Source organism: Amblyomma maculatum, chromosome 1 (assembly GCF_055883805.1).
Source record: "Amblyomma maculatum isolate TAMU_Amacu chromosome 1, ASM5588380v1, whole genome shotgun sequence".
Taxonomy (NCBI): domain Eukaryota; kingdom Metazoa; phylum Arthropoda; class Arachnida; order Ixodida; family Ixodidae; genus Amblyomma; species Amblyomma maculatum.
Genome location: NC_139344.1, coordinates 276,984,621 through 276,997,189, shown reverse-complemented (window position 1 = coordinate 276,997,189; position 12,569 = coordinate 276,984,621). Strand labels below are relative to the sequence as shown.

The following is a 12,569-nucleotide window of genomic DNA, read 5'->3' as shown; positions in this document are numbered from 1 at the left end:
TTAATTACCACGTTTCTCGCAAACATCACAGTAATTAATGAATAGGAGGATGTGGGTACCACGCACTGCAATCCTTGGGTAGTATCGTAATAAGGAAGAAGCAATGGTTTATATTTAAGTGTTACGGTTTTTTTTTTTTTTTTCAGTTCGTGTGTAGGCCGTGAAATACCAGGCAAGCACCTCCATTTGCTTTGGTCTGTTGCTTCGCTGTTCCCTTGCAAAATGACAGCTAAACAAGCCTAGTCGCCCAAGCTGTGATGATCCAACAAGCCCCCTTGCGCTAAGCGAATATTCGTAGTGCTGGTTTTCTTCAACAAGGTATGCGCATGTAGAGCAAGCATCGCCTTGTGAATGTGAACGAAGTGCACTACTCTGAGGGCGGATTATGCTCGCTAGCATTTCATTTATTAAACTAGAATGACAAGGCGCAGCAAATTTGCGGGGCCGTTTTTTGCGTATGGAAGTTGACGATTGGAACAACGTGAAAAAAAGCTCTTTTGCGGAAAAGCCCCGGTTTTGCCTTCTGTGACTCGCTAAACGCATCAGAGTGCGGCCCACCTAATCGCAATCTTAGATCTCGGTGTGGACTTGAGAAACGGTCCTCTTCCCGACTGTCCATATATTATTTCCATGCCTAATGCAGACCGAACGAAAATTGTTTGGTTTGAATTTCAAACTGCCTTTTTTTTTTTTTTTTTTCTATCACCTACATGCCGACCGGGAAGAAATGGGGGCGCCCCATTCGCGCGCTGCGCATAAATCCTACCAGTTAGATTCGTAAGGTGCGTTCTTCCCTTTTGGAGCGCCCAAATTCCCCACTCAACGTCTCCACCTTGCGCTGCACACAATTCTGGTCGCGAGCAGTGGGCCCATTCCCAAGGGAGGCGCGTAATCAGCGCTCCAAAGCTGGCTTGAGCCTCCCTAACGAGATGAGGCAGTCAAGGCCACGACGTCGGGCAGCGGCGATCACAGTTGACACGAGCGCAATTATCAAGGCCCGCCCGCTGGCTCAACTCCACCTTCACCAAACAAGTGCGCCGCTTGGGACTCGCGGCCCGATGCCCGGAATCCGGTGCGACGTACGGCGTCCGTGAGCGACCCCGGATGAGCGCAGTCACCACGCGGTTAATTGTCCGCCATGTGTACACTCCTATTATCCCTTCGCTGACCTTTGTTTCCTGGCCATTTTCCCCCTAGGTATCTCAAGCTCAGTTATCCTCGAAAAACGTTTTAAAAGAAACTCTGCGGAGAACCTAAGGCTGACTTGGCCCGGACGGAACCGCTAGCAAGCAATAAATTAGAAAATATCTGCGTCTTGACTTTGTGCGCTACTTCTGTCGACTGCCGCTCGATACGCATGCCCAACAAAGGCTTTTCTATTGCGCGAGCAATAGAACGAATGGAAGCCATGTACGTGTTGCTGAAGGATCGGGTGGCCGGTCTGAAATACGCGTCACCTCCGCGGTCGTCTTTCTCTAACCTTCTCAGCTGCCACCACGTTCTAGGACGCTGCCGACACGTCATCGCGACTCTCTAACGCGCAGCAATATGGCGGCCAGTTAACAAATAAAAACCCTACTCAAGCTCACGTAACGAAGGACGTTGCTATGGGCTTTTTCTACGAATCGTCATACATGTTGAAGAGGGTGCATCACAGCCCTTTAGCCTTGATCGCGCGACAACGTACGTTAACTGTAGCGATGACAGATAACCAATGAAGGGCATCGCAATGGCTTAAGTTTTGCAAAGACAGGGGTTGGGCCGTGGCGAAGCCACCAAAAAAAAAAAAAAAATTGAAAAGGATTTCTCGATCAGTAAATCCTGGGCGAGTACGTATTACGGGTACACGCCCGAATTTCTGCCGTATTCGAATATCCGGTTTCTTACTCTAAAGATCTAACGATAGTAGCAGAAATGAATTCTCTTGGCTCGTACCCGGCCTGTTGAAGCAGCAAAAGCTAATGCAATGACTCCGTGTTACAAAACCACAGAAAAGCAACAACCCAGCGCCAAACTTGTTTGGCTTCAGCAAGAGTTGTTGCCGCGCAAGTTGGCTTGGGTTTTGTAATGCCGTGAAAGGTTACGCGTAAAAAGGAGGACAGGAAGGCAGAACACGCGACAAGACGAGCGCAAATTATGATCTAGTTTGTTCAGAAGTTGACGCCTCTAGAAATAAGAAATGTAAGCCCATGCGCGGCGGATACACCCACAACATGTATGACACACGTGAAACGCCACCATATCGTACAATAGAGACTAACAATTATGACTCGCTTTTTTATAAGGCGAGATAGAGACGTACCATTGGAGCAATTGTGGCGTTTTTATCAAAACGGATTCCATCTTTCGCGTGAACGGCGTTGCTGCCCCGGCCAAGGATCTTAATCTCATTCAGTCCCGACCGGCATTTGCATGTTCAGCAATGTTCGGAGAAATTCGTGCAATTTTTCTCTATCTCCTAACGCGCGTTCTTTCTCCCCTGCACGATCATTAACGCAGCGCCCTCTCTAGAAAATGCAGGCCTTTCCATATGTGAGTGGAATTTCATTTACAACGACTTCCGCGCATTTAGCATCGGGCTTGCCACGCCGCAAAACAACACATGTGTAATGCGAGGGGTCTCGAAATAATGAGATGAATACGTAGCATTATGGCGCCACTTCAGTGCAGAAGGTTCCAGTGCAAACATTGTGCTCAAAATGCAATTCTTTGGAGTGCTAACCCCCCCCCCCCCTTTTTTTTTTTTATCTCTCTCAGCTTGCAAAGGAAAGAAATTGCCTCTTTCGCACGACGCGGTGCTTTGAACGAGTGTGCTGATTTTGCCAGTGGTACAAATCGCGTAAATAAAAGCTTGCACAGGGGTCAGGCTTCGCAGGAACGAGAGATACGGAGAAGAAAGCAAACTGAGCTCGATCTGGGCGGTCTTGCGCCGGTGCCCGAAAACAAACAACCCGTGAGGGGCAGCAACGCCTCTCCTCTTCGTAGCCAGTAAATTTTTCGCGAGCAAGACAGTCCGATTGGTCTCGAGTGTGTTTATATACAAGTGGTCGGAGGAACGTTGTACGACTCGCACTCACTGGGGTTCCGATAGGACCGGTCGTGCGTTTGCGCACGTCGTGTTCCCGAGTCGATTATCTCCTTTCTACCTGGGCACTTTATTTTCTTTCACAGCGTCCGGACACTCTTATCCCTCTGGCTTTGTCGAGAAAAGAGGCGATGGGCGGAATTCGCAATTTACGGCCCTGGACGTACACCGGCTGTTCGATCTGTCATCGGTGAGTGACGAGGAAGTTTAGCTCGCGACTTGCATGTACACAGACGTCGGTTTCTGCGGTACCTCTCTATGACGCTCGCCCCGTGAAATTTCCGAGCCCGACTGCAACGCCAGGGGGCACTAACCGAGCCAATAAACGAACCGAGCGTCTTCGGGTATGTCAGGAAATGTTTGCTTTAAAGCCCGGACGTTAGACAAGCAGAGTGCTGATCAGTGCTGGTAATGTTCAAAACAAGGCTTTCCACAAAATACGCCAACAGCACCCTAGTCGTCACTGAAACCTATTGTAAACAGTCGCATATGTACCGAGGTTATTGCTGTGCGTAAACAGCCGCTCAATAGCAGTTTCATAAGCGAAGCGTCTTTGTTCTTTTCGTAAAGTGGATGCAATGACTCTGGTTGGCATGCCATGGCAAACTGAAGGAAAAGCGCATTCGCATGAGAGTTACTGCGCATTGTTTTAGCTGGCTGGCTTCGAGGAAATCATGACGCGCTCCACGAATGTTTGGTGGTTGCATGGTTGGAGCAATTCTCTTTTTTAATGCGCTTGATTTCATAACCAACCTTCGTTTACTTTAGCAGAAACTGTTCAATGCAAATACTGCAGAACATGCTGGAAAAATCTCCTTTCAGTAGTTTTCTTCAAACCAAATGTTGACCTGGAAACAAAGCCCACGACATTTAAAAATTGCCATGTGAATTTGCCAGCTCCTACTCTTTGCTAATACCGCATTCGAAGAGCTCTCCATCTTCCTCATGACGCAAGCCGAAGACTGATTATTGCCCTCCCTCCTTCACGCAGATGGCAACCCTCCACCAGACGGACCTGCCACCTATACCTGCAACATTTTTGAGCAAGACAACCAGATCCAAGCCTCGCGGGTTCAACCATCTCCATCTGGCGTCGCATGCGGTGAAGCATAGATGTCACTGTATACTCATAGGTGTCATATGTACTCAATCGTGGTAGGTCTCCATCCTTGGCGCACCCTGCAGCACCGCCACAAAAAGTTGTCCTCATGGAGCGACCGTCGCATGGCCCCAGCCGCCATGGCTCAGTGGTCAGAGCACACGGCTGCTAACCCCGAGCACGTATGATCGATCCCGTCCGCGGAGGCCGCGTTTCGATGAAGGCGCGAAGGAATCAGTGCGCGTTAAGGAATCACAGGTGGTAAAAATTATCTGCAGTCCTCCAACACTGTGTCCCTCATAGCCGATGTCGCTTTCGGACGTTACGTCATGCAAATTAATCTGGATGCGCATGGTTACGAAGGAACTTTTAAATCTCGTATTTGATATAAACAAATCACTCCAAACTTACTCTAAAGAAATGAAATAGTACAGGATATCAAAGGCGGTCAAATTCGGCGTTGTTTGAATGCAGATTAGTTAGGTTCGTTCACAGAAACATTGCAGTAATACAGCCTTGCGAACATTGAAAACGTCTTGCGGTAACCGCCATATCGACTTCACGTCACGGCAACGTTTCGCCGGCTCGCGGGGTTAATCATATCAGTGTGAGCGGCTAGGCCTGCTGTCTTTTCGTGCTTCGTAACGCAAACACAACGAGGAACGCGAGAGAAATGGCGAGAAGCAGGCACCGCCGTTCGCACGCTAGCTTTGCATGTCGTACCCGCGGCAAGCAAGCAGCATTTTGGCTGGTAACTGCAACAGCACGGTAAAGTGCGTTTAAAGTTAGCGCCTAGTCACCGCTGTTCACTGGAAGGAAAACACCAGCTTGGCAGGGGTTGTGCTGCAAACGCCTTAGGAGCGTGTCAAAGACCATGCTGGGTCGACCAGCTACGCGGATATAATAATAAACCCTGACTAGCGCTAGTATTGAACTGACGAGCAGTCGACAAACAAAGAACAACTTCAATGATAGGGCCTTCCTCGGCCCAAGCCAAGAATAAAGAGCGGGAAAGACGCTGACACCGCGTGGGCCGACTTGGGCGGCAGGCAGTTTTTGTTTGCAAATACAAAAAATTCTGCAAAGCAGGCAGACCGCGTTGCTTTTGTCTTCTTTCTTTTAATGGGCTAAATGGGGCGCTCTCCGTAGCATGCTGGCTAAAGCGTCTAGCGGTTGCAGCCAAGCGCCCGTTATAACAAGGCGGATGCAGAGATAGCTCGGTGACGAACTTGGCAAACCACTAATGGAAACTCAACCAGACAGCCCCGCGAAGGCCGCCCCATTAGGCTCCCGTTGTGCAATGAGAAAGAGCAACAACCTCGGCGATGCGTGCATGCTAGCGTTCAAGGCGTCGTGGTGAGATGCGAATGCGGGCCCCGCGTGGCTCCCTTCAGCGTCCGGGGGTGATTATTTCAATGAACTCGTTCCTGACGGGAACAGTCAGTAGTATATCTAGAGTTCACCGCTGTCTCGCATGCACAGACAGCGGGAACTCTAGAAACGGTTGGTGAAAGTGCTAAAGAGTATCACATATTTAACGTGTAAAGGTAAGATAAATATAGCATCTACTCAACTGCTCGCCTCCATTCTCTGCCTAGTCAAGCCAGACAGAAAAAAGGGAAGCGGCCTGTACGTACTTGCTGGAATGGGAGGCCTTATTATTGTTGTTAATAGTCGAAGTCTCTGCACAGGGCATTTCATTTGAGAGTTTCAAGTCTTAATATAGGTCATTCGAGACACTGTTCCAACTTTATTGGGATGACTTAAAAAAACAACAACAACAAATGAATAAATAAATAAACGTTTTCTAAATAGCAGGGTGCACTGCACTCTAAGCAATTTCCCATTTTTGTTGCGGAAAAGTAGAGTCCTTCTAGGGGCAAACTGCGTTGTAACAACCATTAATATATATATATATATATATATATATATATATATATATATATATATATATATATATATATATATATATATATATATATATATATATATATATATATATATATATATATATATATATATATATATATATATATATATATATATATATATATATATATATATATATTTTAAGACTAAATGTACAGGGGTTTACTGTTAGTGTGCAAGTAATGGGTCATCCCTTTAAGGCTGCAACCTTTCATCCGAATAGAGCAACAGTTAAAGAGGAAAAAAAAAAAAATCCTTGACTACAATGGGAATGGAACCGCTGTCTCAACGATTGGGAGGCGGTCACGGTATTTTGTATATTAGTAGGACGCAACTTTAGAACACAGAAGTTGGCAACAATGAGACATAGTCCGTGGCATTTTATATTACTTCGCTGGCCGACCATCGCAGCAAAGGAAATCAGAATTTTAATGTTATATAAAAACTCACAGGCTTCAAAATTCTTGAGCATATAATTCCGTCCTATCGTCAGCCGCTTTTTAAGCAACAAGAAAACAATTAAGAAGGGACTACTTGCAAATGATGAATACTGTGCTGCAGCCTTTGAAGGCTTAAGTTGTTTGCGATTTTATAGACCAGCCGACCCTACAATGAATTCATCTTTCCGATTACGTGGGCTATGCAGGGATGTCTCACCTAACTTTAGCCAAGGGTTAAAAAATGAAACTCTTGAAATAGGCCAAAGGAACTACTTGAATACAGCTGTCGGCCATCATGTGCACAACAAGCTATCGTTTGTGTCCAAGCTAACTATTTAGTTAATTAGGTTTTTTTTTGCTAATTTACTAAATATTGGCATCAAACCATAAATGTGATTTGGAAAGTTGGAGAGCACCTTCAGAACACCCTCATTCCATTCTCTGAGGTAAAAAAGCATCGCGCGTGTCTTTTTTTTTTTCCGAACCAAAACAAAGTTCGTGAAATAAAAATAAATTCACGTTACTAGCGCATTCGCGCGCCGTAATTGTGGTGCTCTTAACCGAGATATGAGTGAACGAAATCAGCTGCAAGCCGTGGTTCGACGGCCGCAGTGCAGCAACAGGCTGACACGTTGGTGTTGGTTGGAGCGAGCTCACCGCGCTTGCACCGTACCATGCGCCGGCTGGCTGACGCGGACGAAGAAACCATCGCAGATGTACCGGCCTGTCACTGCAGCGGGACCGGGCAGCCACGGCCACAGCTAATTTCGTTCACTCAAACCACTGCTGAGGGCAGCACAATCGTTGCGGGCGAATACTCTAGTCACGTGACTTTATTTGTATTTCGCGAGCGTTATTTTAAGCTCGGCAAAAGCAAACACGATGCGCTCTCTCGTGTGTGTGTGTGTGCGTGCGTGCGTGCGTGCGTGCGTGCGTGCGTGTGCGTGCGTGCGTGCGTGCGTGCGTGCGTGCGTGCGTGCGTGCGTGCGTGCGTGCGTGTGTGTGTGTGTGTGTGTGTGTGTGTGTGTGTGTGTGTGTGTGTGTGTGTGTGTGTGTGTGTGTGTGTGTGTGTGTGTGTGTGTGTGTGTGTGTGTGTGTGTGTGTGTGTGTGTGTGTGTGTGTGTGTGTGTGTGTGTGTGTGTGTGTGTGTGTGTGTGTGTGTGTGTGTGTGTGTGTGTGTGTGTGTGTGTGTGTGTGTGTGTGTGTGTGTGTGTGTGTGTGTGTGTGTGTGTGTGTGTGTGTGTGTGTGTGTGTGTGTGTGTGTGTGTGTGTGTGTGTGTGTGTGTGTGTGTGTGTGTGTGTGTGTGTGTGTGTGTGTGTGTGTGTGTGTGTGTGTGTGTGTGTGTGTGTGTGTGTGTGTGTGTGTGTGTGTGTGTGTGTGTGTGTGTGTGTGTGTGTGTGTGTGTGTGTGTGTGTGTGTGTGTGTGTGTGTGTGTGTGTGTGTGTGTGTGTGTGTGTGTGTGTGTGTGTGTGTGTGTGTGTGTGTGTGTGTGTGTGTGTGTGTGTGTGTGTGTGTGTGTGTGTGTGTGTGTGTGTGTGTGTGTGTGTGTGTGTGTGTGTGTGTGTGTGTGTGTGTGTGTGTGTGTGTGTGTGTGTGTGTGTGTGTGTGTGTGTGTGTGTGTGTGTGTGTGTGTGTGTGTGTGTGTGTGTGTGTGTGTGTGTGTGTGTGTGTGTGTGTGTGTGTGTGTGTGTGTGTGTGTGTGTGTGTGTGTGTGTGTGTGTGTGTGTGTGTGTGTGTGTGTGTGTGTGTGTGTGTGTTGGTAAGCCTTAAAACTGGACGGCGCTCACGCAACAGCGTTCGAGCAGCCGTGTGTGTGTTGACGCACGGTACTCTCCCTACGGTGCGGTTTGCTTGCTCTGGGCCATCGCGGATTTGTGGTATCCTCTTTCCACTATGCATGATGATAGGGCGTCTAATTGAGTCGAGTGCACGGTGCCGCGAATGCGACCAGCCGTTCGCTCCTTTAGAACATTGCCAGGTTGTATAAAACCATATCCTCAGAGCAATGCATGAAGTTGCGGGCATTTTTTGATGAGCGCCTCACAACTGAACTCATGCAACACATTTCGAAAAGTGTCTACATATCAGTTGTTTTCAATCACTCCGATTCCACTCTTGTTGATTACAAACCTTATCGCATTATTTTTTGTGCTTTTTTCCCCCCTTCAGTTTTTGCATACTCTTGCGGACTTCGATTATAGAAAGCCACAATTTGATAAACAGTAAACAGGCAATCAATGTCGTTAAAGTATAGTGAAGCAGAGTTATAAAGGAGGTACTACAAATGATGTCTGTCGTCGCTTCCTTTCTCCTCATACCGAGGGCTAACGTTTAGTCCTTGAAATCTGCACAAGGCTGCCTCGTCCTGCAGTTAGTTCCTTCGCTGACCAAGCTTCACCTCCGGAGACTAACGGTCGCCGTTGCTCCCGAAAGACGAGAAATCGCTTAGAATACCGCTTAACCAAACAGCGATACATGTTTCTTATTCGGTGCACTAGGCAACTGCATGTTGCCGTCAACTGCTCTTTGGTTTTCGAAGAGTGTCTCCGGTGGATGCTTCAATGTTGACCCGTGTCTTGAGACATAAGGCTGAAACTAGGATAACTTGCCCTAGAGGATATCTTTAGCTGAGGAGTCTACGTGCTAGCCCCGGCGAGCCGAAACGATCGCGGCCCAGATGGCGGTGGTGGTCAGGAACGAAAATCATACGGCACATGCGCAGGTACGTCGGCTAAGAAGATCTACTCTGAAAACTCTGTGTGTCCTTTTTCAACTTCGCCCCCTCAGCTCACAGCGCACTGTCAAATCGCTTTCATGACATTGTAGCGTACCTTTGGCGTCTGTCAATAGCTGCTGTACCGTTTTCAGTTAACAATGAATTGTATAAATTTGATAGTTACAAAGCAATAGTCATATAAATTCTTGAAAAAACCTTTCAAGGGGGAGCCAGTTTGTAGTTTTGAGGTTTCTTTGAACACTATTGTAGCTTTCGCAGCTGTGTGGTTACGCTTGGGTCGATGATAGTAATGATTACTCTCTCGTCAAATCTACTCTACCTTACAGCGTTGCCGTAAACTTAAGACTAAAACCGTTTCTATTTTGAGTTATTGATTGGTTTGTCCTCGCCCTACCATCTGTCTGCCAGCCATCCTGGTTAGATGAGTTGTTAGGGCGACTGTAACGAACGGCGAGGGTCCCAGTTCGATCCGTCGACCTGGGTGAATTTTTCTTCAGCTGCGAAGTTTTGTTAAAGCTGCATAGATTTCCTTTGCCGCCGTATGGCTGCTCTTGGGTGGATATCCGTGGGTAATTGCTCCCTTATTACATAGCCGATAAGAGAATAATTAAGTTGTATCAGTGTCTATCATAGCTTTGGGACTCTAAACCCCTTAAACGCAACCAAAGTTATGTCAGTAAGGTAAAGTTTTTGGACCCTTTTATGACGTTAGCCATGGTCAGAGAGACATTGCTGAAACTGCCCTGGTATTTCTCATTGCATCTTATGTAACATTTGAAAAGTGTCGGCTAAAACACTCTGTCAATAGGTGCTCTCTTTTATTGCGGTAGCAATACTGCGCTAGGATTCGAGCCGTAGCGTGGTTCCGGCGGAGGCCACGCTTGACCTTGAACAGCCGACGAGGAGAAGGAAGAAGAAGAAGAAGAAGAAGAAGAGGAAGAAGAAGAAGAAGAAGAAGAAGAGGAAGAAGAAGAAGATGAAGAAGAAGAACAAGAAGAACAAGAAGAGGAAGAAGAAGAAGATGAAGAAGAAGAACAAGAAGAACAAGAAGAAGAAGAAGAAGAAGAAGAAGAAGAAGAAGAAGAAGAAGAAGAAGAAGAAGAAGAAGAAGAAGAAGAAGAAGAAGAAGAAGAAGAAGAAGAAGAAGAAGAAGAAGAAGAAGAAGAAAAGAAAACTAGTAACTTACGCTCTCGCGTCATACTCTTTAAAGGATGGGCTTAAGTGTTTCCAATATGTAGCACCTTACACTGATAGGGCGTGATAGGGGAATAATGTAGCAGACAAAAGAAGCTTCCGCCATTGCTATCGCAATTCAGCTAGGGTTAACCAGAGTTAAACCACAACTAATTTTTGTCTAGGTGCACTTGCAATTGCTCGGCAACTATACTCTTGAAGCGTTTTTTCCTGCCACTTGCATCGAACAGAACCTAATGCAATTACGTGAGGATTGGAATTACTGTCAAGGAGGGCGAGCTACAGCGAAGGTTGCAGGAAGATAATCCGTTGCGAAAAGTCGATATCTCTCCCCATAGCTACACTTCCATCGAAGGCAACTGGCTTTAATTTACCACCTTTCAAAATTGTTAGCCGTTTCTTAAAATTTCTGCTCACGTCTACGAACTAAAACAATGAGCAATCTCGACCACATTAAAATGGTAGCCAATTTGATAAGAACTATGACAAAATTCTTTTCTATATCTTTTCTCTCTGTCATTCTTTGAAGATGAATGTATACTAGCTTGTTTCAATGAACAAATTGCTGCTGTTTATCTTTAATACTTTCAAGCTTTTTTTAAGCTATCTAAATATCACAGATAAGACCATTTTGAACTGTGTTTTTACACTCATGGTAGTGTCTGGTTCAGCATGCCTAACACATTCCACAAATATGAAAGTTTCTTGCCATAGATATGCAATAGAACACCGAAACAAAATTGCGCTAATATTTGTATTATCGTCAGCAGAGCTTCAGATCGGGGGACCACGCCGCGATGGAGCAGTGGTTAGGGCGCTCAACTGCTGTGCCCAAGGGTGCGGGATCGAATCCCGGCCTCGGCGGCCGCTTTTCGATTGAGGCCAAAAGCAAAACGCCCGTGTACGATGTCAGCGCAGGTTAAAAAAACCCAGGTGGTCGAAATTTCCGGCATCCTCCACCACGGCGTGTCTCATAGTCCGAGTCTCTTTGGGACGCCGAACCCCATAAACGACGCCCACCAAACCTTCAGGTCGCGCTAGCCGCGATACCTTTGCCAAACCTTGCCTTTTTAAAGTACACCACAACTTACATTTCTTGCATAGCTTTCTAGCCACGACCTCCTCCTCTTCCTCCACGTCCTCCTCCTCCTCCTCTTCCTTCTCTTCCTCCTCCTCCTCCTCATTAGCACCACCAGCAGCAGTAGGAGCAGCAGCAGCAGCAGCTTCTTGATTTCCACTAAAATGTCATTTACTCGAGTTATTTCTCTCAGACCCCTCTGCACGCTTCCTATCCGTTTATATTACATCTACCATTTTCCTTTTCATAGCTCTCTGCCTTGTCGTGAACTTAAATACTATCTTTTTCGTTAGCCTCCTCGTTTCCGCTCCACAAATGAGGCTGCTAAGATGGAACTGTTACATGCTTCCCTTTTTAGCGATACCGGTAAGCTGCTAGTTATGATGCTAGTAATGATGCAAGCGTCGTGAATTACGTAAAAAACTTGGAATGTCTTGTGAAGTATTCTTCGTTCAAGAAATCAACGAAAAAACGCTTGACAATTTTAGAACTGTAGTTATGGAAATCGACTTTACATTGGTGCTTGAGTGTACTACTTACTGCTTATGATACCTATGACGTCTTCTTGAGTCTGATTAAACGGACTTACACAGATTGCTTTAGGTACAAACCTATCAAGAGGAAAGCCATGGCTGACTAAAGGATGCATTAGAATGATTAGTAATAAAATTATATGTATTTCCAGTTTTTTAACACAAGAGACACCGACGATTTATCAGCATTTCAGAAATACTGAAGCAGTGGATCAAGGTTCTTACGGACCTTTAAACACACTTATTTTGAAAACCTTTTTGGTCGCGTTACAGTCCGGCGGAAGGGGAGGGGGGGGGGGGGGCGCTTTTTCGCTTGAATTTAATAAACATTTAAATCGAGGTACGCACGACAGTGAAGGCCTCGAAGTTACATTTAATAAGTAAAAAGTTGTAAGGGAAGAGAGCTGGCGAATAAGTTTAATGGACATTTTACCACTTTAGCGAATAGCAGTCGCAATGTAAAAACATCGTCG

At 46.2% G+C, this 12,569-nt stretch overlaps 1 protein-coding gene across 3 annotated transcripts in view; it reads right to left on the bottom strand.

Annotated features, from left to right (window-relative positions):
- Nucleotides 1–12,569, bottom strand: part of LOC146206610 (uncharacterized) — a 238,893-nt gene that overhangs the window by 213,470 nt on the left and 12,854 nt on the right. The window contains exon 2 of one of the 3 annotated variants that reach the window (XR_014704470.1): nucleotides 11,577–11,722. The exons of the other annotated variants lie outside the window; for them this stretch is intronic. The gene's annotated coding sequence lies outside the window, so the exon portion shown is untranslated. The remainder of the gene's footprint in view (nucleotides 1–11,576; nucleotides 11,723–12,569) is intronic. 3 annotated transcript variants of the gene reach the window in all.